Source organism: Sceloporus undulatus, chromosome 3 (assembly GCF_019175285.1).
Source record: "Sceloporus undulatus isolate JIND9_A2432 ecotype Alabama chromosome 3, SceUnd_v1.1, whole genome shotgun sequence".
NCBI classification, from domain to species: Eukaryota; Metazoa; Chordata; class Lepidosauria; order Squamata; family Phrynosomatidae; genus Sceloporus; species Sceloporus undulatus.
In genome coordinates this window covers 91,670,038-91,695,873 of record NC_056524.1, presented here as the reverse complement: position 1 = coordinate 91,695,873, position 25,836 = coordinate 91,670,038, and the positions used below count along the sequence as shown (strand labels likewise).

At 41.6% G+C, this 25,836-nt stretch overlaps 1 protein-coding gene across 12 annotated transcripts in view; it reads left to right on the top strand.

Annotated features, from left to right (window-relative positions):
* TBL1X (transducin beta like 1 X-linked) overlaps positions 1-25,836 on the top strand; it is a 201,541-nt gene that overhangs the window by 120,111 nt on the left and 55,594 nt on the right. For 4 of the 12 annotated variants that reach the window (XM_042456576.1, XM_042456572.1, XM_042456569.1 and 1 more), the window contains exon 3: positions 19,084-19,191. The exons of the other annotated variants lie outside the window; for them this stretch is intronic. The gene's annotated coding sequence lies outside the window, so the exon portion shown is untranslated. The remainder of the gene's footprint in view (positions 1-19,083; positions 19,192-25,836) is intronic. 12 annotated transcript variants of the gene reach the window in all.

Below are 25,836 nucleotides of genomic sequence, written 5' to 3'. Positions count from 1 at the left end.
CAACAAAGCACACAATCTTTCCAGCGTCTGGCAGGAGGAAGAGGATGAGGAGGACATGGCATTCACCAGGAGACTGTGCCTCAGGGAAGCTGCTCGGGAGGACTCCAGACGGCTTCCTGTTGGTAATTGTATACCTCTGCAGGAAAGGAAAGCCAGTCTGCATGGTGCCACTCATCTGAAAAGTCAGTCCTGCTGAACTCCAGGATACTTGGTTGTTGTTATTGTTGTGTGCCTTCAATTCGTTTCCTGCTTATGGAGACCAGTGGCATATCAGGGTTTGGTGTTACTCGGTGTGGGGGACTTCCAACTGGAAGAGGCAGAGCTTCTGCCCAGAAGGGCTGTGCACCACCCGACCTTGTGTGGCTTAGTTTTCCACTGGATAAACAGGCCACAGCAAGGAGCTGGGCTGGCCGCACATGCCTCTCCGCCCTCCTCGCTGTGTGCCGTCAGATATGGCTTTTGTGCCAGAGAGGGCACGTGTGCCACAGGTTCACCACCACAGCTCTAGTACATCCTTTCTGGGAATAGAGGGAATAATTATGAATCACCTGTGATCCATTGGAGCTTTCCATTCAGAGAGAGAGAGAGAGAAAGAGAGGAGTATTCCCGTATCCCAACATCATATTGCAGCCTCTTAATACCATTCCTGTATTCAGAAGGGTTCCTTGAATCCTCCAGAACATATTTTCAGAAACTGTGGACAAAAGAGGATATGGAAAAATCTCATCACATCCCCAACAAACTCTGTTCATGGATTGTTGGATTCAAGCTAATATATTTAAGACAAGTATACAGTGGGCCCTTCAGATTCCCAGGAGTTCTGTTCTAGGTGTATGTTGGGGGGGGGGGGTCACAAATGGGAATAACCCTAGGTGGTTGCATCCCATATTAAATGGTGGCAATATGAACATTGACTTGCTGAAGCATGCACACTAACATTGCTGCCATTTAATTATATGGGGCATTAAATCCAGGATAACTCAGAATTGCAGATCCAGACCCCATGGTTCTGTATGGCCCACTGTAATTGCTTCTGTGCAAAGCTTTTGTGTAATAAACGTGATGTGTATGATTTACCAATTGGGGAAAAATGGGAGGTCCGCGTATTGCAGTATAGTATATGCATAGCAGTATACTGTAATACAAAAAATACAAAAATACAAATACAAAAAAACTGCTTTTGTATATAACAAGCTGGATCTCCCTGAAGTAATGAAAATATTTTTGTTATTTGAACAAAGAGGGTGAGATGCTCTTTCTTGATTAGACAATGCACGCTTCAGCTGTATTTCCTGGTATTGCTTCTGAAAATACTATGCAAATTTGAGGGATTGTTATGTCCCCAAGGTGCCTGTAGCTATGTAGTACAAAACAACTATGGATATAATTGCTCACAAATGGAGAACTTGCTATAAAGGAGGAAAGCAATAATGTAACCATGAGTTTCCATCAGAAAAACAAAAGAGGGAAGAGCATAAATAGAATGAAAAAGTCAGCTCCCCCCTCCAAATCATGTTCATTTTGTAGGTTTTAATGATACCCTTTTCAATCCATTAGTGATGATATGATACTCTGACTGGAATGCTATCTGTTTATTGTAGAAAAGACTAAACACAGAGTTGCCAATGTTTGATTGCTTTTGAAAGCAGTGTGCAGTGCAGGGGATCCAGATGAGCTGATGCAGATCACAAGCCAAGATGCCTGAGAGATATGTAAACATAGTAATTCTGTACACTGCAGCTGACCTAAGCTGAATGATTGGACTTAGTCTGATCCATAAAGAAACCAGATCAATTGCAGCCCAATAACTTCATTGGTTTAATGGACAAGACAATTAAACTAAGAGAAAAGGTATGGGTATTACAATGAAAAGACAAAGTTCCTAATGTACCATGTTTTCCTTGCCATTACTGGATGGAACGTTTTAAAGCAAGAGAATAGCAGCATGTGTTATTTCACCCTTGTTGTGTTTTGCATAATGTTAGTACTGGGAAGCTGTGTGTTGCTTTGTTAAATGCAAAACCCTCCATAACAATTTTGATTATACCATATGCTTCAGCACTCCCAACGTACCAGGAGAATCCATATTTTTGGTAGCTAATGTGGGTAAATAATTCCCAGTTTTGCCTATTGGGAAACATGTGTCATTATCTTCAAAACCTGTCAAAATGGGTCCTTGATCTTTTAGCTCCATTTTACAACAGTTTAGAAAACAAAAGAATTTTGTTTCAACCTCAAAACCACACATCCTTTTTAGAGATATGAGGGGCCTTCTTTGAAACTTTGTTTCCATAAGTTATTTTTTTAAAGAAAGATACCAGTTAAAAATAAATGGGGGAAGGGAGGAAACACTACTGCAATTTCACAGCCTTCCTCATTCTAGCGTAATGAGGACTGCAGGCTTAAAGACAGATCCTGTACATGTTTAGTCAGACATAAGCACTGTTCTGTTCAATGGTATCTGGTTGTGTTTGGTAGGCTTGGAGAACAAAAATGGACTTGCTTACTTTAACGGGAACGAACTGGCCACTCGGTATGAACAAAAAGCAATCAAGAGAAGAGGGACATGGTTAGCATGACAGCCATCTTCCCTAGGACAACTCCTTCCACCTCACTTCAGTGGCATTGTTCTGTCTTCACCTGCTGAAAAGTTGCACTGCTGTTCCATTCTTTCTAACTTTACTGGCTGTATTGCCTCCCAGCCCACAAGGGCTCCCAAGGTGATGAACAAATAACAATCAATTAAAACAATACTGAGATAATTTAAAACACATGTACACATTGAAGTATTCTTTTAAAACTCCTGAAAGCAGCCTAAAAACAATCCTAGAGTACAGCTTTAAAGTAGTTAAAACAGCATTTTCAAACATGGAATGCCATGAAGAATAGCACTGTTTTGGCTGCATGTCACACATTTAAAAAGAGATGGTGCCAGCCTAAATTTCTTGTGTAGGGAGTTTCATAGTTATGGAGCTGCTGCAGGGAAAGCCCCGTTACACACACTCACCAACCTAGCTTCACAAAGTGTTGGGACACACAAGATCTCAAATTTCTTTCAGGCTTGTGTGTGTCTTTCAAATACACATTTACAACCTCCACCACCAAATTGGCCAGTTTTCGTCTGAAACCTTTAATTAGCCTGGATGAAAATGGGCCTGACATGGACCTAACAGACAAGTGGTCAGTCACATATCTACAAGCAACTTGTCCACATGATCATGTTGAACAACCTGAAACTCATTCATCAAGACTGGACAAGTACAATGGGCGCCTAGTATGCACTGGGGTTTGGTTCCAGGAGCACCCCTGTAGATACCAAAATCTGTGGATGCTGAAGTCCCATCATATATACAGTAGCATAGTAAAATAATGTCCCTGATATAAAATAGCAAAATCAAGGCTTGCTTTTTGGAATGTATATATTTTTGGCATTCTTTCATGCTATGGACAGTTGAATCCATGGATAAAGATGGCCAATTATAAATGCTTCGCTTGGCTCACTAGACTATGACCTGAATGTGGAGTCCAAGGTCCAAAACACAGTTCAGAAATAATTCAGTTTGGGACTGGTTTAACTAACTTGGCTCAGTGCTAGGAAATCCTGGGAATTGTAGTTTGCTGTGGCACCAGAGAGTTCTGACAGAGAAGGCTAAATGTCTCACAAAACTACAGTTCACAGAATTCCCAAGCATTGATTGAACTAAGGAAGTTAAAGTGGTCTCAAACTGTATTATTTCTGCATTGTGTTTTGGATCAACGTTAGAATGAATCCGAGCAATAGAATCGTAGAGTTGGAAGAGACCGCAAGGGCCATCGAGTCCCACCCTCTGCCATGCAGGGAATCTAAATCAAAGCATCCCTGACAGATGGCCATCCAGCCTCTGTTTGAAGACCTCTAAGGAAGGAGACTCCACTACACTCCAAGGGAGTTTGTTCCACTGTCAAACAGCCCTTACTGTCAGGAAGTTCCTCCTAATGTTGAGGTGGAATCTCTTTTTCAGCAGCTTGGATCCATTGTTCCTGGTCCTGTTCTCTGGAGCAGCAGAAAGCAAGCTTGCTCCCTCCTCAACATGACATCCCTTTTCCTCACAAAATATTTAGCAAATTCATCACAATGAAACACCATTATCGAAATACATTGAAGTTAGACATGAAGTTTTTGTGAAACATACAAAGTATGTCTCTACCACTTAAAATTAGATGGCTGAAGAAACTCAGTCATAAGTACTGACACAAGATCACTGAAGAGTTAATGTATATGTGTTGGCATTCCCATGTCTTTAAGGACATTCCATAGTCTTTCATGATCTATGCAGTCAAAGGCCTTGCTATAGTATATAAAGCACATGCTGATCTTCTTTTGGAATTCTTTGGTGCGCTCCATTAGCCATCGTATGTTTGCAATGTGGTCCCTACTGCCTCTTCCTTTCTTGAATCCTGGTTGCACTTCTGGGATTTCTCTCTCCATATGTGGTTGAAGTCTCTGTTGCAGAATTTTAAATGATTTTGCTTGCATGAGAGATTAGAGCTATGGTCCTATAGTTTTGTATCTCCTTTTTTGTGGATGGGGATGTATATTGATTGTTTCCAATCTGTAGCCCATCATTTTGTTTTCTGTATCTGTTGACATATGTTGGTTAGCATTGATGTTGATTCTGTTAGTGTGGATTGAAGCAATTCGATTAGAATATCATCTCTTCCTGCTGATTTATTTTTTCCAATTTCTCTAATTGCAGATTCCATCTCTGTTTTTAGAATTTGGGGTTCATCTTCATATGACTCTTTGATCCATATGTCCTTTATTTTGTTATCTCTTTTATATAGCTCTTCTGTGTACTGCATCCAGTGTCTTTATTCCTTCCTGATCTTGAATTATGGGCCGGTACAGACTGCCCAAAAAGGGCAGTCTGCCGGTGCCTAGTTTTCCACCGGGGGGGGGGGAATGCAGCAGACAAACCGTGCGGTTTCTCGCAAGCGGAAAAAGAACCCGCAAAAAGCAGGTTCTTTTTGTGGCACTATACTGACGACGCAGTGTGCCAGTGGTGCACTCGTGATGTCAGTATTGTGCCATGACATGCGGACGCTAAGCATCTGTCACGTCAAAATGGAGACGCCCATCTGTACAGGGTGCTGCCATTTTCACGTACGGAATATGTGCTAGGGTTGCGGGGCGTCTGTAAGTGATGCCCCGAGGCAACACTAGCACATCATCAAGACATGCATCGAGGCCCGGCTGTACTGGGCCAATGTTATTTTTATTGTCATAGAGTGTCCCAGTCCTTGATTTGAATTTCCCTTTAGTTTCCTGGATCTTCTGGAATAGATCTCTTGTTCTTCCTTTTTTGTTATTGTTCTCTATTTCTCTGCATTGATCGTTGTAGCATTTGTCTTTATCTATTCGTACCATTCATTGAATTGTAGCATTCATGGTTCTGAGTTTGTTCCTGTCTCCTTTTTGTTTGGCTTCTCTTCCTTGGTTTACTGCTTGTAGCATTATCCATGGTTTCTTCTCTTGTCTGTCTTCATTCTTCTTTTATTATGTCCCTGGCTTCTGACCATAATTCTTCTAGTTCTTGGTCTATTGTGCTTAGTGATCCAAATCTGTTCCTTATAGTGACAATACATTCTGTTGAAATATTGTTTAGATCAAATTTTGGTATGATTACTGGTTTTGTTCTTTTCTTAAGTTTTACTCTTATTTTTGAAATAAGTAATTCGTGGTCTGTGCCACAGTCAGCACTCGGTCTAGTCTTGGACACCAAAATAGTGCTTCTTCATCTTCTGCTTCCAAGTATATAGCATCCTAAGTAAGTAAGTAAGTAAAAAGGCTGAGGAGAAAGGGATTGGGAAGATAAATATAGGAGCTAGATAAGAGATCTCTAGGACTGAAGGTTTCCCATCCTGTGTGTTCAGTCACTTTATCAATGTTATACCTTTTACCCAAATACAAGTCAAATTGTATATAACTAAAAACATACAGAAAGTTAAAACCCAAATAGTATTGAAATGTCTATAGAATTAGAAACCATATAAAACATTAATTTAAAAGTGTAGATTAAAAACAGTTTGACACTAACACAGAAAACCTATTATATGAAACATGCAGTTCCCAAACACTTGTTGGAACAGAAAAATCTTCACCTTCAAAGCAGTTCACACAGTTATCTCAATAATCCCTAAAACAACCCTGTGAGATAGATCATACTGATCTATACTGAAAACTAGAGGCTGAGAGAAGATGTTTTCCTTAAAGTAATTGGAGAAATTTTCAGCAGAGGTAAGATTTCAATTTTGTATTCTTAGTTCATATCTCAGTCTCCTTAGTTATGGTTCTACACTAGATGTTGGTGTAAATTGCCTGTACAGTATGACCAACATAGCCCAATAGCTTTGTGTAAACAATTATGATTCCTTTTAAATTCTGGGAATAGAAGGATGGTAAAATAACAAATCTCTGTGCTTAATGTACTCTGACATTTTTGAGGGAAATCTGATCCTCTTGTGAATCAAGCCCAGTATGTCAGCTGCTGTGTTCTTATCTGAATTTCTAAAAGCTCCAGTTGCCTTACAGCTTAATGCCCCATATCGAAATTTATCATACAAAGTCAGCAGCTGTTAAAATTGTTTCTCTTTTGAAGGGGGAAGCCCTTATTTCACATGTAGTTGTAATAAATAAATGCATAAATAATATGAACCATCTAGAGCTGAACTTTGGTGGCTTTGCCTGTTACTTTTTTTTTTTTTTTTGGTCTGTATTCTGAGTTTGAAAATGGACTGTTTCAAAGTCAATGTGCTTGTGCCCGATGAAATGGTGCCCTGTGGAGCCACTTAGATGTTAACATACATTCTCCACGTGGCCTGGCAGCTGCATCCACATTGCTTGGCCCATTTTACATTGCTTCTGCAAAGAAGAAATCACATGACTGAAGAAAAGGACATGACTCTTTGCTATGGCAGTGCTGAACCTGTCACGTTGTAAACAATGATTTATTGCATGATAAAATTCAGATAGAAACAGATGCAGAAACACTATTAAAGCACACAGATGCAAAGAAAGGGTGGTTACCAAACTAGTTAAAAATTCTGCCATCACCAGCCCAGTTTAAATGTTAATGCCCCATCTGTGGAAAAATAAAAATAAAACTAAGAAAGATGGGGCCAACCTAGCCTCTCTTGGTAAGGAATTCCAGAACCTGGAACCAACCACTGAAAACGCTATCTCTTGTTTCCCCACCAAATGTACATCTGATGAAGGTGAGACAGAGAGACAGGCTTCCTCTTAAAATCCATACAGGCTTGTTATAGGATGGAGGTTCTTATCTCAAAATCCTTTGGGAGGCTTGTATGTATGACTCAGGCTTTCTCCTTGTGCTCTTTAATTTAAATTTTAAAATTATTCTAAATTTTAGGTAGATCATCCTGAGATCTTGTGATACGAATATTTTAAAGAAATAAGTAGATGCCTCATACACTTGCTAAACAGTTGTGGAAAACCAATGGCCCATAGTATATATGAGGCATCAATTGACCTGTTTGACTTATGGCAAACCTATGAAATTCATAGGGTTTTCTTAGGCAAAGAATATTCAGAGGTGATTTAAAAAAACTTTTATACATTTTTAAATCAGGCTTATGGTGTTTTATAGTGTTTTAGTGGGGTATTTTTAAAATTTGTCATGAACTTTTTGAAAATGTTTTAACGTGTTACGAAAGCCATCTTGGAGAAAGGGGGTGTATTAAATAAATAAAGTAGTGGTAAAGTAAGTGGCCGGTACCCATCTCTAAAATATATCTTACCACATGCAAAATACAACTGTAATTTCCCGAACAACCAAATATTTATGCAGATTTTCCTAGAAAGTATAGTGGGCCCTTGGTAACCACTGGGGTTTGGTTCCAGGATTACCCATGGATGCTTGAGGTCCAAGGATGCTTGAGACCCATTACTGTATATACAATGGTACAGTAAAATGGAGTCCTTTATACAAAACAGCAAAATCAATGTTTGCTTTTGGAATTTCTGTATTCCAAAATATTCTTTATGAATATTTTCAAACTGTGTTTGGTTGAATCTGTGGATATGGAGGGCTCACTTCATAACATAGCTGTTTGTTGCTGCTATGTTTTGTATCCAATGCTATTTAATATTTACATGAAGCCACTGGGTGAGATCATTTGGAGACATGGGCAAGGTGTTATCAGTACGCTTATGACACCCAGATATATTTCTCCATGTCTTAAAGCGGTAATGGACTGGATGAGGAAAAACAGACTAAAACGGAATCCAGATAAGATGGAGGTACTCGCTGTTGGGAACCCTAATCCAAGTATGGAGATATGTTCACCAGTCCTGGATGGGGTCACACTTCCCCCAAAGGACTGTGTCCGCAGCCTGGGTGTGCTCTTGGACTCGTCGCTTCAGTTGTCAGCCTAGATAGATGCGACGGCCAGGAACCTGGTATTAGCTTTGGCTGATATGCTAGCTGTGACCCTTCCTGGAGCCAGGGGACCTAGAAACAGTGGTACATGTGTTGGTAACCTCTCAACTTGACTTCTGTAATGTGCTCTACATGGGGCTACCCTTGTACCTAATTCGGAAACTTCAATTGATTCAAAATATGGCAGCTGGACTAGTCACCGGAAGATCTTATTGCAAACACATAACACCAATCTTGAAATCTTTGCATTGGCTGCCAATCAGTTTCTGGGCACAGTATAAGATGTTGGTAATAACCTTTAAAACCCTGCATGACATAGGCCCAGCTTATTTGCGGAAGAGCCTCCATACAATCCACCCGGCACGCCTATGGAAAAAAGCTACTGCAGTGAAAGAAGACTAGGCTGGCTGCAGTTTCCCAGAGGACCTTCTCATCTGCTGTTAGTTATGTATGTTTTATATTTGTTATTGATGTATTTTATTATTGTAACCCACCTTGATCCATTTGGGAGAGGTGGGCTATAAATAAATTTATTATTATTATTATTATTATTATTATTATTATTATTATTATTATTATGTTGTGGTGCTGTTTTGATGAAAATATAGGACTGGAGGGGAAGAAAGGTTACTCTTATCTGTGGCAGTTTAGATTTGTTAATGGTGTCAGGTTATGATGGAATGTTTAAATTGCACAATGTTCGAGGAGAAGGAGGAAGATGATCTAGCTTGATGACAGGCATCCACAAATCCACTCACCTGTTTGCCAAGGACAAGTGGTCCATCCTTCTGGAGAAAAAAATCTAAAGCATGATATAGGCATGGGACAGACTGTCCAAAAAGGACGGTCTCCCAGTGGCCAGCTTTGGTCCATGGGGAAGCCGCAGCCTCCAGACCACAGGACTTCCCCACGGACCAAAAAGAACCCACAAAAAGCAGGTTCTTCTTGTGGTGCCATTATGATGCCGCAGTGTGCTAATGGCGCACTCGCAATGTCACAATAGCACCGTGAGTGTGGATGCTAGACGTCTGTCACGTATTGATGGCGGCATCCATCTGTACAAGGCACTGCCATTTTGACGCCCTTGTCGTGTGTGAAGGCCGAGGGGCACCTAGAAGCACTGCCCCTTGCATGTGACAAGAGCACCCTGTTGCACCCATCTGGACCGGGCCATCATTCCCTGTTGTGGACGTCTCATTTCCATAAGAAGCAGCAGAACATTAGCAAAAAGCATGTGGTTTTTTGTTTGTTTATGTTTTTTGCATTCTAATCATTAGTATTACTACCTCTGTTTTTTTTACTTTTGGCTGGATCTGCTCTGCAGAAATACTCCACTTTGTATCAACAAACTGCATAGCCCTGTAGAATTCTGGGAATTGTAGTTTGTTGCAGTAAAAGAGTGCTCTGATGAGAAGGCTAAATGTCTCACAAAACTACAGTTTCCAAAATTACATAGCATATTAAGCCATAGCAGTTGAAGGATGGTGTCAAACTGGTTATTTCTTCATTACAGATTGCAGCTTCGTATGCTTGCACAATTGAGAGCGGGTCTTGTTTTTTCAGTTCTTACAAGGCCTATGCGCATGCCAGAGGAGTCAGTGGAATTCACATTGGCATTCATGAATAAAGTTAACTACCAATGAAGGAATAGTTGTGTGCCCCATCTTGACAATGCCTACCTTCTCTATGCCTTTCAGAGCATTCTAGATGGATACCATTACCCTAGAATATAAACCCTACTTCAATTTCTTTTTGGAGGTCAAATGTTCCTTAATCACATTTTGAGATTTGTTACTCATATCTTCAATACTAAGGCACACAGTCAGCTTGTGATAATAATTTTAAAATCCTAGCTCTGTGGACTCTTTGTGGATACCAAAATAGATTATACTCAAGTCCAATTAAATACAATGACATAGTAAATAGTTTCCATATATAAGTGGCAAAATTAAGTTTGCTTTTGGGAATTTATGTAGATTTTAAAATATTTTCAACCATGGTTGCTTGAATCTGTGGATAAAAAATCCGTGGATACAACAGTCTGATGTATCTCTGAATCATCGTGTCTTATGTTTACTGAATGTGAATTGAACCTTGAGTTAAAACATCAATAAAAATAGATCCATTCATCAGCTTATCAGGAGCAAGTGCTTCAACTCTTTCAATCTCAGCATCCATTAATAATTAATAAGCTGCAATAGGCCTTACTGTAGTTTGTGCTCCATTTTAGACTCTGCGACATATTATTATGGTTGAAGTTCAGTTCAACAAAAATACGCTCTTCTCCTGAAGACTGATTTCTAAACCCAGATACTGGAAAGTGGCAAAGTAAAATCACTTAAAAAAAAAGAAATTGGAGTTAGGAAGGGTGTAGGAAATGACTAGCCATTTGGCTTTATGCCTTTGTGAATAAGTTAAGAGAAATATATTACATATAAAAGTATAGCTTTAAAATGTACACAAGGTGCATCTTACTGAATAATAATAATAATAATATAATAATAATAATAATAATAATAATATGTTTTATTTGTATAACCGCTTTTCCTACGATCACAAGCGGTTTACCGCATAACTATTGCAGATACAACAAAGCAGTAACAAAAAACAAAACAAAAAACAAACAAAAAAAAACTCTGCTTCTCTCCCCTCAGATGGTGGTCGAGGGAGGGCTTTCAACTTGGCAGGCAGAGGCCTGTTGTTTCTGCTTGCTTCTCTTCCCTCAAGATGGTGGTCGAGGGGGGGCTCTTCAACTTGGCAGGCAGAGGCCTGTTGTTTCTTGCTTGCTTCTCCTCCCTCAAGATGGTTGGTCGAGGGAGGGCTCTTCAACTTGGCAGGCAGGGGCCTGTTGTTTCTTGCTTGCTTTCTTCCCTCAGATGGTGGTCGAGGGGAGGGCTCTTCAACTTGGCCGGCAGAGGCCGTTGTTTCTTGCTTGCTTCTCTTCTCCAGATGGTGGTCGAGGGAGGGCTCTTCAACTTGGCAGGCCGAGCCTGTTGTTTCTTGCTTGCTTCTCTCCCTCAGATGGTGGGTCGGGGGAGGGCTCTTCAACTTGGCAGCAGAGGCCTGTTGTTTCTTGCTTGCTTCTCTTCCCTCAAGATGGTGGTCGAGGGGAGGGCTCTTCAACTTGGCGGCAGAGGCCTGTTGTTTCTTGCTTGCTTCTCTTCCCTCAAGATGGTGGTCGGGGGAGGGCTCTTCAACTTGGCAGGCAGAGGCCGTTGTTTTTGCTTGCTTCTCTTCCCTCAAGATGGTGGCGAGGGGAGGGCTCTTCAACTTGGCAGGCAGAGGCCTGTGTTTCTTGCTTGCTTCTCTTCCCTCAAGATGGTGGTCGAGGGGAGGGCTCTTCAACTTTGCAGGCAGAGGCCTGTTGTTTCTTGCTGCTTCTCTTCCTCAAGATGGGGTCGAGGGGAGGGCTCTTCAACTTGGCAGGCAGAGGCCTGTTGTTCTTGCTTGCTTCTCTTCCCTCCAGATGGTGGTCGAGGGGAGGGCTCTTCAACTTGGCGGCAGAGGCCTGTTGTTTCTTGCCTGCTTCTCTCCCTCAGATGGTGGTCGAGGGGAGGGCTCTTCAACTTGGCAGGCAGAGGCCTGGTTGTCTTGCCTGCTTCTCTCCCCTCAAGATGGTGGTCGAGGAGGGCTCTTCAACTTGGCAGGCAGAGGCCTGTTGTTTCTTGCTTGCTTCTCTTCCTCAAGATGGTGGTCGAGGGGAGGGCTCTTCAACTTGCAGGCAGAGGCCTGTTGTTTCTTGCCTGCTTCTCTCCCCTCAAGATGGTGGTCGAGGGGAGGCTCTTCAACTTGGCAGGCAGAGGCCTGTTGTTTTTTGCCGCTTCTCTCCCTCAAGATGGAGGTCGGGGGGAGGGCTCTTCTTCTTGGCAGGCAGAGGCCTGTTGTTTTTGCCTGCTTCTCTCCCCTCAAGATGGTGTCGGGGGAGGGCTCTTCTTCTTGCCGGCAGAGGCCTGTTGTTCTTTGCCTGCTTCTCTCCCCTCAAGATGGTGGTCGAGGGGAGGGCTCTTCAACTTGGCAGGCAGAGGCCTGTTGTTTCTTGCCTGCTTCTCTCCCCTCAAGATGGTGGTCGAGGGAGGGCTCTTCAACTTGGCAGGCAGAGGCCTGTTGTTTCTTGCCTGCTTCTCTCCCCTCAGATGGTGGTCGAGGGGGAGGGCTCTTCAACTTGGCAGGCCGAGGCCTGTTGTTTCTTGCCTGCTTCTCTCCCCTCAAGATGGAGGTCGGGGGGAGGGCTCTTCTTCTTGGCAGGCAGAGCCTGTTGTTTCTTGCCTGTTCTCTCCCTCAAGATGGAGTCGGGGGAGGGTCTTCTTCTTGGCGTCAGAGGCCTGTTGTTTCTTGCCTGCTTCTCTCCCCTCAAGATGGAGGTCGGGGGAGGGCTCTTTTCTTGGCAGGCAGAGGCCGTTGTTTCTTGCCTGCTTCTCTTCCCCTCAAGATGTGGTCGAGGGGAGGGCTCTTCAACTTGGCAGGCAGAGGGCTGTTGTTTCTTGCCTGCTTCTCTCCCCTCAAGATGGGGTCGGGGGGAGGGCTCTCTTTCTTGGCAGTCAGAGGCCTGTTGTTTCTTGCCTGCTTCTCTCCCCTCAGATGGAGGTCGGGGAGGGCTCTTCAAATTGGCAGGCAGAGGCCTGTTGTTTCTTGCCTGCTTCTCTCCCTCAAGATGGTGGTCGAGGGAGGGCTCTTCAACTTGGCAGGCAGAGGCCTGTTGTTTCTTGCCTGCTTCTCTCCCCTCAAGATGGAGGTCGGGGGGAGGGCTCTTCTTCTTGGCAGGCAGAGGCCTGTTGTTTCTTGCCTGCTTCTCTCCCCTCAAGATGGTGGTCGGGGGGGAGGCTCTTCTTCTTGGCAGGCAGAGGCCTGTTGTTTTCTTGCCTGCTTCTCTCCCCTCAAGTGGTGGTCGAGGGGAGGGCTCTTCAACTTGGCAGGCAGAGGCCTGTTGTTTCTTGCCTGCTTCTCTCCCCTCAAGATGAGGTCGGGGGGGCTCTTCTTCTTGGCAGGCAGAGGCCTGTTGTTTCTTGCCTGCTTCTCTCCCCTCAAGATGGAGGTCGGGGGAGGGTCTTCAACTTGGCGGCCGAGCCTGTTGTTTCTTGCCTGCTTCTCCCCTCAAGTGTGAGGTCGGGGGAGGGCTCTTCTTCTTGGCAGGCAGAGGCCTGTTGTTTCTTGCTTGCTTCTCTCCCTCAGATGGAGGTCGGGGGAGGGCTCTTCAACTTGGCAGGCAGAGGCCTGTTGTGTTTCTTGCCTGCTTCTCTCCCCTCAAGATGGAGGTCGGGGGAGGGCTATGAACATGGCTACTGTAAATGTTAATCTTATGTCTGCATTTGTGAGTTCTTTGAGAGTGTTGACAAAAAATCTAAGCAGGGAGTGAGCTGGCAGACTTATTTACTTATTTTGATATTCAGAAAACTTGTGGACGTGTCTGTTAATGTGAGTGTTGAGCAAATTTGTCATCATGAAATAATAAGAGAGATCATCTTCTTTATCACACTGTGACAATGTCAACTAGCTTGAACTTGAGTTTTCAAATAGACTTGAATCATGGGATTATGTCAGTTCAAGTAAGTAGTGTATTTGTCCTGTTAAAGGAAGCATAAGTCTTCCTACGCTCATATTTTTATTATTGCAACTGTACTGTGCTTTGTAAGATGAATGAAATCACAGAAAATTGCCTTCTAAATTGCAGTTCACTTTGTAGTGCTGATAAAGCATAAGTTTATTTGTTGATCTACATCTCCCAGCATTCCTCATCATTAACTATGCTGGCTGATAGCAGTTGCAGTCCAACAGTTTCTGGAGAATGGGAAGTTGAAGGCTTTACTACCGGCATCTGTAGGTTTTTGTGGGCTTTTGGGGCTATGAGGCTGTATTCTAGAAGAGTTTATTCCTGATGTTTCACCAGCAGTTGTGGCATCTTCAGAGAATGCTGTCATGTAAGAGAGTGGGATATACACACACACACACACACACACACACACACACACACACTGTTGGTTGAGAGGAAGCGATTTGCATGTTAATCTGTGTATTGTTCTGTTGTTGAATGGCAAGGTCCCAGGGTGTCTATTTAATTAATGGTCCATTGTCTGCTGGGAACCCCCGTCACCCTGGGTGGTTTTCATTTGCATTTGCTGGGTCTTGATTTTGCTGTTTTTCAAGACTGGTAGCCAAACCTTGGGCTGGAACAGACCTGCAGTAAGCACTGGCTTGGGGGAGGCATGGCATTCAGATGACGCATGGCTCGACACTGCCCCCAAGACAGCATCACGTTGCCTGCCTGCCCGCCCTGATGGGGGGCAGCATTGCGGCACTCCCTCAGCATGAAGGAGATCCTGATGATATGAACATTTTAATTGGCTGCAAAGATGCCTGAATTAGTTGACTCTTGGCTATGGAGCACTGGTTTCTAGAGGGCGCCAAGCAAAACTAGGAAAATGACACATCAGGACTTTAATTCTAGAGAACTGACCAGGGTTTCTCTTAGGCTTGAAACAGTTATGTTCCTGAGACTGATGAAGAAGTGCCTATCTCAGGTTTGATGGCCTGGCCTTAAGTCTCCATTTGCTTGTAACATTTCTTGGAGAGATTGACAACACAGTGGTTCCGCTTTACTGGTAGAAAAAGTTTACTATCAAATGTGTGTTTTGATAGTTCTTTCCAGTAGTACTTCATGGCAGCCATGTCAGTTGGGTGATGAATCTGGTCCAAATTTTAATAATAATAATAATTATAATAGTAGTAGTAGTAGTAGTAGTATCCCACCCCTCTACGGGATGCAATCTGGGTGGCTTACAAGAGGCCCTATCAGAAGTGCTAAACCCTATCCCAAAAATAGCATCTTGAATAGCAACTTTAATGTTTAGCTTAAAATCCAGGTTAAAGTTCAGCTTCACTGTTTCACTAACATGGGAACTACCAGCTCTCACTTCTTCCTACAGGCTGTTTTTGGTTTATGGATGAAATCTTCTTTTGTAAATACTGCCCTCCCAAGAAATAAAGACTGCATCAAAACCTTATCTGTGAGAAAAATGATTTTATTTTATGTGAAACTATAAATAATACAAACTTCCACAGCAGAAAAAATATGTTTTATAGGCAATTTGCAGGAACATATTCCTAACATGAAGTTTTGCTAATGCATTTGATTATACTGTGAATATGAATGAAATCAAAGCATAGTGAATCAAAGGGAAAAAATAATAACTTGCAGTGACTCTAGTGTTTTCGTTTGTTAAAAAAATCCTACATATGGAGACCATCAGAGAGCCAAGCTGTGCAAGAATAAAAACATTTGTGCAAAGTCTAGAAAGCTTTCTTCCGGGGTGCTTGTTTTACCATAAGGATTTCTTGGGTTTCTTGAAATAATTAGTGTGCATTAAGGAAGAAATTATTTCGGAAGAGTATTTCTAAAAGGGTACTCTACCTGGTGAGATATGTTGGGAAGGGGGGAGGGTGGTATATATTTTGTTTGTTTGTTGCCTGCTTTGTTTACTTGTTCTAAATGACGCAATTGTAATAAGCATTAACGACAAGCTGGCATTTTGACTACAGCAGTATTAATGGAACAAGGCCCCTATTACCGATGATTCAGTCATCTGTCAGTCTGATAAATGGATTAGTGTAAGAGGTATTCCAGTGGGGAAATGTAGCCCATAGGGCTTCCAGCTAATTATATTTAAGTTGTTTAGTACTGCTGGGAAGCAGCATCCAGGCAATTGCTGAAAGCTTTGATGCAACGTGCCCCATTAGAGTTTGCGTTCAGAAACTCATTATCCTTTCAGGCTTGTACTGGATGATTCTAGGAAGCTGACATGAAATGGAGAGCAGCAATAAATAGCCAAGAAGACATTTTAATTCAGCTTCCATCCATTTCCTGATTCAGCAAATTTTGGTCCAGGCGATTTGTATGCGTTCAAAATATAATTATGCTTTCACTTGATTTGTTATCTCCACAAATCTTTTTACACTTTATCATGCGTCCAGACAAAAATATGATCTGATCTTTCTAAATCAAGACGGAAAGTGGGAGAAGGCTGTGTATTCCCGCTATTCCGAGGATCTCAGGTGGCCCTAAGAGCATAAAGTGCCTTTTTAAAGTTATTGGCTTCTGATACCTTGATTGCAATTGCCTCCTAAGTGCCTGGCCTTGGAACCATTATCTAAGCTTTATGACTTCAGAGCTGTGCTGACAATATACAGTACTATGCTTCATGTAGGATTGTCTTTTCAAATCATTCAAAATTTACAGCTGCTTCTGGAGGCAAGGGTAACTGCAAATAACATATTATACTAGCTATCATATGACCTATGTTTGCTGCTTGTTTGTTTCAAAGGGCAGTTTTCTTTATATACACTTCTTGATCAGTTTGATCATATAGTCATGCCTGAGTCTTACAATCTTCAGGGGAAGGCTTTCTGTCTGTTACATCACTCTCACAGGCTCATCTGGTGAAGAAGACACAGGAGACAACTTCTTGGGGGCTGGTCCTCTAGGCCAAAGGAAACTTGGTTGACCCACTCTCTGCTCTCTTTTAGCCAGCAAGCAAAGATCCTTTTTAAAATTTAATCAGTCCTTTAGCTTTTAGCTGCTATAGAACACTTTTTAATGTGGGTGTACTTTTTTAAACCATGCGTTGAGTGCATTTTTAACTGTTCTAGATTAATATTTTAATGTTATTGTTTGATTAACATTTTTTTAAAAATTGGATTATATACTGGTTTAGGTATATTCTCTTTTAATGTTTATTGTTAAGTGTCTAAAGTCTCCTATTGGGAGAAAAGCAGGATATAAATCTAATAAATAAATAATCAAATATGTAAGTTAAATAACATATAGACATTTCCCTCACATACACACACAATTTTTCTTTTTTTATAGCATCCCCCTTTTTCAGTGATTTTGAAACATATTTAACTAGGTTGTTGTTTTTTTTAATGTGATGCTGTTTCCTGATTGTCTGCCAAACACCAGTGGGAAGGTAGAAAGACAGAAATGAAATTCTTAGCTGTGCATTTTGTGTTACTCTGGCACAAGGTGGCTGTGAAATAGTTGCCTTTGTTGTCCAGCCTGCCTAGAGATTCACACTTTCCAGTCACAGAGCAAGGGCACATGCAGTCAGTATAGGAAGGCGTGTATGTAAGAAAAGATGGGCTAAATACCATAAAAACACCAGCTCCTGTCTGGTCTTGGAAGCTAAGAAGGGTTAGAACTGGTTAGTAATTAGATGGGAAACCACTAATGAAATATAGCCAGGTGCTGTAGGCAATATTTCAGAGGAAGGAACTGGCAAACCTACGTCTGAGGATTCCTTGCCTAAGAAAAGCTTATGGCATTCATAGAGAAATAATTTTCTTCTCCTGGTGGCGCAGTGGTTAAATGCTTGTACTGCAGCCATTCACTCGAAACCAGAAGGTTGCGAGTTCAAGACCAGCAAAAGGGCCCAAGCTCGACTCAGGCTTGCATCCTTCCGAGGTCGCTAAAATGAGTACCCAGACTGTTGGGGCAAATTAGCTTACTTGCTAATTAGCTTACTTGCTGTTCACCGCTATGATCTTTGGAATAGCAGTATATAAATAAAACATATTATTATTATTATTATTATATATTCTCCCTTTTCTGATTTTTGTGTGTTCCCTATTGAGTCTGTGCTTCTTTGCTATCCTCTATGCACAAGGTCTAAGTATCTCAGTGGCAGAGCCCAAGCTTTCCATCCACAAAACTTATGAGAACCTTCTAGCAGGGCTGGGAAGGACTCCTTTCTGAGACCCAGAAAGTTATTCCTGGGCACTGTGGGCAGTACTGCAGTAGCTGGACCAAGAATTGAATTGATATAAGAGCGGTTCCTGTGTTCCCTCTGCTTTCTTCTTATAGCTTCTCCTGCCATCTGTTTGTCACCTTAATGAAATTCATTACAAGTATAAAGCTGTATTGTGTGGTTTGCATGAAAACATCTGCTCGAGTCCTTACACTTCCTACTGCCTCCTGGGAAGGGCAAAACTGTGTCCCTGTCCTTTCCTTCATTATGTATATCCTATCTTTTTCCTCATCATGGAGTTCAAAGCAGTATACATGGGGCCACCAACAGGTCATTATCCTAATACTGAACAGACTCAGGGCTATGTAGCTTCAGTTCCTAAGTTCTTAGAACCCCAGTCCAACCTAATCCTGTAGCTGCAAGGCTCAAGCGGAGATTATTCTGAGCTGTACCACATGACTGTCTTTGAATGGGAAAACCCTGAGAATTGCACATAGAATATTTGCACGGAAAATATGTTTGTGTTGCCTTAGATTCCAGAAAAGGTGATGAAGACATGTGTTTCTAGGGAAGGTATTTCCTGGGCTTCTCAACATTTTCCAGAGTAGAGCCATTCTCCAGCAGCTTCTTCACCACCAATATAACATAAAAAGAAGGCTGAAGGGCCCCAATTTAGTTCAGTACTTGACTGTTTCCAAGTGTTCACACAATGACCAGCACAGTTAGAGTACCACATTGCTGGAGGACCTCTTAGTAGGAGAACCCTTGAATGTGCAAACTTAGTTTGATTCCACTTAATTAGGAAAGTGTTACTGGTGATTAGTTGAAAACTAGTGTAGAGGGCAGGCATTTTATTATCCCTTCAGTGCAAATTTGATCTGACTGAGGATGGCATCCTCTTATCCTAGATTTCTCTACTGTCGACTGTAAAGATCTCCATGGTAACTCAAACCCCCAGCCTCTTCTCAGCAGCCTGCAAGAAGCAGTTTTCAACAGCTCAGAGGTCTCACGGCCAGGTAAGCTGAACCATTCAGGAACAGGACTTTTCGTTGCACAATTTTCAAATCTGTGATATTACATAATAAAGGGAACATAGAAGTTGGATGGGAACTCTAATTCTTAACCTGCACATGCTAAAGTATAACAGTAGCCATATCTGAGAGGATTAGGAAAACAGAGGACACCAGTGAGTAACACTGTAATTTTCCTTAAATATCAGTACAGTGGTGCCTCGGGTTACGAAATTAATTCGTTCCGCCATTCCTTTCGTAACCTGAAAATTTCGTAACCCGAAACACTTTTCCGTTAGCACTGGAAAGCCTATAGCTGCACTTTGCAGCATTTGAATTTCGCTCCGAAATGAATTTCGTAACCCGAAAAATATTTCGTAACCCGAAACAGTTTTTGCCAATCCAACTTTTTCGTATCCCGGAAATTTCGTAACCCGATCATTTCGTATCCCGAGGCACCACTGTACAAATTCAGCTGAAAATTTAAATGCTAGGATAACCTGCATCAGTAAAAGTTCGTCTATTAGATCTACTGCCATTTGGCAGGTGATAGATACTTCTTGTAATAACCGTTTTATGATGCACATGCCCCTTTACCTTTCTCCTCCTCTCATATGGCTGAGTTTGGAAGTGTTTGCTTCCCTTTTTGCTTAATGTGGCTTACAGTTTTGTCAGAAATGGCAGCCTGTGGATGATACTAATTATGGTTTGTTTGAAACAAGCCAATTTCAATCCTCCTCTAAGAAAGCCCAATAAAAGTATCTATAAATTTGGTAACAACTCCAGAGTAGGCATTAGGCCAAGGTCACCTGGTGGGTTTACATGGCTGAACCAGGATTCAAACCCTGATCTCCAGAGTCATAGTCCAGTGCTCAAACCAGATCGTTAAAAATCACACTTAATATTGCAGAATGTAGGTGTTGTTAAACATAACTAAAAAATAAGCTTAATCTCATGGTATCAGTGGAGGGATTTAATTCCTTAGGCATGGGTATGGCAATATTCATGCATTAAAATATTTTTGTCCTGCACTTCTACAGAAGTATTTCTATTCCAGAATACTGACATATGATTAAAACAATTAAAAATGAAATCTGTCAATCAAATTAAAATATACAGACAGAAAATACATATCTTTGCTGCCTGGTCCTCAAAAGTTATTTTATTCTAAGGCGTTTTGTTTCAAAATGTTCTAGACCACATGTTATCTGTAAACTGGTAGCTTCAAGGTGCCAAGTACACCTGCAAGAGAGACCTAGCAGGTACTGAATTTTCTTGAATTTTCTGGATTGTCTCCTCAGTGACAGAATGGAGGATAAAGGACTTCCCTTTCCAACTGAGTGTTTTATTCAAGCAGCTTGAGCTGTAGCATATCTGGTTGCGTTCCTAACCCTGACTTCTGAATGGTTCTCCAGTCCTACTCTCTGGTTTGCCCCATATTTTGATTGCTCCTGGACCTTTCCTGACAATATACACACTACTGTCAATGATCCAGTCTTCCCCTATCAGTAGGTGGCAAACTATAACCTGTTTTGAATGAGCCCTGGTGGCGCAGTGGTTAAATGACTGTACTGCAGCCATTCACTCAAAACCATAAGGTTGCGAGTTCAATACTAGCAAAAAGGCTTCAAGCTTGACTCAGGCTTGCATCCTACGAGGGTGCTAAAATGAGTACCCAGATTGTTGGGGGCACTTAGCTTACAGTTGTAATCTGTTTAGACACTGTTAGTTCAGTACGAAGCGGTATATAAACAAAGATTTTTTTTTAATACCAAACAGTATCATATTTGCTATTGTCATGAAAATCACACGATTCCCCTTTAGTTAGATTACTCAATGCATTAGATGGGTTATGTAATTCTGTAGATGCATTTGATAGTATCTCATAAGGCAAAACAGTGACAGTATATTTGTGTGTGCACGCATTAGATATGTTTATATTTCTAAAAACATTTGAGCAAGTACTGCTGATTCATTGATTTATAATGCATATATTTCTTTTTGGTGTTGCAGTCTATCGGATATTTCAAAACTGTTAAAAACTTCATAAGGATGTCATTCAACAAAATAAAGCTCTAAAGCAGTTACTGTAATTATAAATTATGACAGAGAAAAAAGCATCTGCAGGTTAAAAAAATTACAACAGCGGATGTAGTGAAAAATCACAGATTAGTAGCAAACAAGAATAAGAGAGCAAATCATAAACTAATAATTTAAAACTTTGATGATGAAGATTTAATCAGTAAATGGAAAATAATGGTAGAAAATATTAGGCGAATGCCTCACTTAGCAGGAAAAGGTGTTCCATCAATTGGCAAGGACTACTTTCTCTCTAGTTGCTGTTTGCCTCTCTGTTGAAGGTTACAGTATCCAGGAAGAGGCCTAAGCTTTGGGGCTTGTGAAAATTACAACTGTGAAATATCATGTGAGTTTTGCTCCACAAGAACTCACCCTTGAACAGGATATTTTAAAACTATGATTAAATCAACAAAAAAGGGTTGCTTTGAGGATATTTCTTGGTTTTAACTCCAAATTATGGTTTTGACATTTATTTTACAGCAAATTAGCTTTACTGTTGTGGCTTAGTAGCCCTCTTACGACATTAAGAATAGGCTGTTGTACAGTTATCTCCAGGTAGATTCTCATTTATATGTCTTCTGTATATAATTTTGATGATGGTACTTGGGCAGTTCGGTGTTTCTGAAGCTATTAGTAAAAATCCGTTCTCCTGACTTCTGTAAAAGCTAAATTGGCTGGAGCTGTAAATAATGTTCCTTGCGAGATTGTAACTGGCAGATTGGCTTTGACAGGCTCTGTCTGACAGAAGGCCTCCACCCTGAATTGTTTAATGATCATCCAGAGTTGCATAAAGATCATAAAGCTCCTGAAACCATAGAGTTTTTGGTACAGTTTGTTAAAAAGGTCCCAGTGTTTGACATTTTCTTTACAAAGAATTTTCTTGCCAGTTTAGCTTCAGCAGTGTAAGGCTGGTGGCGGGACAGTGTAATGAAATCATAACTTCTCTGGCATCACAGTAGCTAACCTGATACCTAAAGAAATTTTCCAGTCAGTTTTAAACTTAATAATCCAATGCTGTATAGTGCTTAAATTACCAGAGTTACATATGATAGGTAAACTTGAACAGTCACAAAACCAGAGAAACAAAAGGAAGAATAATGTAGACTGTAGGTTACGATATCTTCTCTGCATATATATAACTAACTGTATGAAAAGTACTATCAGATATGTATCAGAAATGTCTACAATAAATAGGTTTATTGGTAAATAGTATCATGTAGACACAAACTCTTCTTAGTGAAACAACTCTAGGTATAGATAAATCCATTGTATATAGTTCAGAAAACAATGTATGAATGAATTTGAAAGAATTAGTAAGACAGTGCAATAGAACGAGGAACCAACAGTGTTTATTTTTAGTTTTTTTGTGAGTTTTTGGGTCTATGTGGCCATGTTCTAGAAGAGTTTCTTCCTGACGTTTCGCCAGCATCTGTGGCTATGGGCATCTTCAGAGAATGCTTGCCTGGAAAAAGGTGTGTGTGTGTGTGTGTGCGCACGCACACACACACACAGTGTGAGCCTGGGCATGCAGGAGTGATTTGCATGTGTATTGTTCTGTGCTGATGGCAGACCTCAGGCTGGGAGGCTAATGCAAAAGAGGATTAGTGTCTGCTAATTGGTGATCATTATCTACTGGGAAAGCCCCTGCCTCTGAGTGGTTTCCCATTTGCATTTGCTGAGTCCATATGCAGCGTGCAACGATGTTATCACGCGCACGCCATGTCCAAATGGACCATGCAAGCCTGATGGTATCACGCCTCTGAGGGGCGCTTAGGACGCCCTATTTGCAGCACAAGAAGGAGCTCCGAAATGGAGCTCCTTCTGGGAGGGCGCCTCTTTCCCACAACAACTAGATTGCTGTGGGAACGAAGCCAGGGAGAAAGGGGCTGAGTGGCCTCTTTCTCCTCTGGCTGCGCCTGTCGGCACCCCTTTCCAGGCCACAGAGAAGTGGTGTTTTGCTGCTTCTCAGTGGCTTGGAAAAGTGGCGGATTGGGGCCTCTGGGGCTGCCAGTGTGGCCGCCCTGGCCCAATCCACCGTGGGAAGGGGCGGATGCGGACAGCCCCTTTTCCACAGTATGTACCAGGCCAAAGTCTACATATCTTGTTCTTGCAACCTTTCTGTGGCACCCATCTTTTGGAAAGCTTAATCCTGGTGGGTACTTTGACTGAGGACCTCATATCCTTCTTCCTAAGCACCTCATTTTGCACATCCTTATTTTAAGTTTATATATTTCATCTGATTTTTAGAACATTCAATCTGAGATGTATTCACATAGAATATATTATAATTTGCTATTTTCCTTCTCTCTTTTCATAATTATATTTTAATATTCTAGAGAAATGTGGGCCTAAATCCAATTGCTAATCCCAGTTAAAGTACCATGCAGGGCCTTAATTTGTTCTGCTGCCAATGTGCAACTGTCACCCATTTTACTCAGGGATTATATAATCCCCAATGGATCAGAGCACTCCATGGGGATACATCTGGCAAACATGATCTTTCTTGTATTCTGAGGGGAATGCATGGGAGACCCTACTAGCAACATTGGTACTAGCAGCACACCCTGTTGTCTCAGAGGAACACACTGTCCCACCACTGTGGAAGGATAGTGCCATGATGACATGATTCACATTATATAAAGCTATCTTACTGAGAACTATTCAGTCTTGAGTTGTGCTGGGATTGGAAGTAATGCTACAGGGTAACCTGGGTGGGTCTCCCCCCTTCACTTGGAAGTTCAGTTCAGAGATCAATGCCTCTGATTATCTAGTTCTTGATCCCTTTGCCGAGAGCATGTCTGCCACCCACAGTGCTAATTAACAGGTGACACGGATAGGTTTAAAGGCAATGAGGACAGCTGCATCAGTGGCTGCCCTTACTCTGCATCTGTCAAAAAGGACACACAATATTCCTCCAGGCAGATTGAGAGTATGGAGCACACCCTCAATATGAACTGTGCCAATACATGTGGGCCTGTGTTTCTAATTGCTTTAAATACTGTGTGACATATGGGTTAGTAGAGTATTTTAAAAACTATGTTTACATAATACTACTATGGTTGAATTATATTATTGTATGCTGTGCTTTCTTGGCATAAGATGAGACTGTGTCAGTTGGAGAAGACTTTACAGTTAGTGTGACTTAGAATACACTTATTGCTCACAATGGAAAGATGCTAAGAGCTTTTTGCTCCTGATCAACGTTTGCTTTATATTTTAGTTGCAGCTGCTTTGTGTTTCTTTGTTTTGAAGGATACATGATGCTTTAATTTTTAACTGGCTGTATTAACAAATGGATTGATGTCTAATATGAACCTGACAGGCTTTCAGTTCTGAGGAAGACAAATTCCATTGTTGTGGTGATTCTCTGGATCAGGAGAACAGAGGTATATGTATGAGGGGGAGAGGGGGGGGATGAGAGAGAGAAAGGAAGAGAGAGCTCTTTGGTTAGTTTGTGGAGGCCAGTTTTTAGGTGATATGTGATGGTATCATTATTATGTTTATTTTATAGTGCGCCATAGGCTTTATGCAGCGCTTTATAAAGCAAAACAATAAAAAATACATAAAAGCCTGCCTATGGTGTGCAATCTAACCAAAAATGAAGAGATATAAAATTAATAAAATAAGATTATATTAAAATAAAACAAGACTGTACTTTTATTATTATTATTAACCTTCATTTATAAAGCGCTATGAACTTACACAGCGCTGTACATCCAGTCTTTTTAATTGGACGGTTCCCTGCCCTCAGGCTTACAATCTAGAAAGACACGACACAAAAGGAGAAGGGAGTGGTGGTGGGGAAGGGGCCTTTCTAGTGGGATAATACATATAAAATACATAGCAATACAGGAAATGATTCAATAAAACAGACAACAAAAGAGCATCAAATAGAAAGTGACAATTATGCAATGCCTGGGAACGCTTCTCTGAACAAGATGGTCTTCAGCTCCGTTTTGAAGCTGGTTAAAGAAGTGATGGCTTTTGTTCGCGGGGGAAGAAGTTTCCACGAGTGTGGGCCAGCGAGTGAAAAGGGGCGAATCCGAGATGGGGCAGAGGAAATCCTGGGACAGCAGACCTTGACTACCAGAACGGAGGGCCCTAGTTGGAAGGTGAGGAGAAATAAGGTCTGATAAGTAAGGAGGGGCCAGCCCATGGAGGGCTTTAAACGTTGAGAGCAGGAGCTTATACTGAATGTGGAAAGGTAGGGGGAGCCAGTGAAGGGATGCCAAGACAGGAGAGATGTGGTCAGAGCGGTGGGCGGATGTGATAATGCGTGCAGCTGAATGCTGGACAGAAATTAAAGGACAGAGATGAGAAAGAGGAAGCCCAGCCAGGAGGATGTTACAGTAATCACTTCAAGAGAAGGAGATGTGAAACCTGTGGATGGCTGAAGAGAGAAGATGTATGATCATTGTCCAAAGGAGAAGGACCTAAAAAAAAGTGATATGGTTGTAAATCTTAACAGAAAATAATGAGACTATGACTCTGGAGATCAAGGTTCGAATTGCTGCTCAACCATGGAAACCCTCTGGGTGACCTTGGGCATGTTACTTTGGACAAGTTACAAGT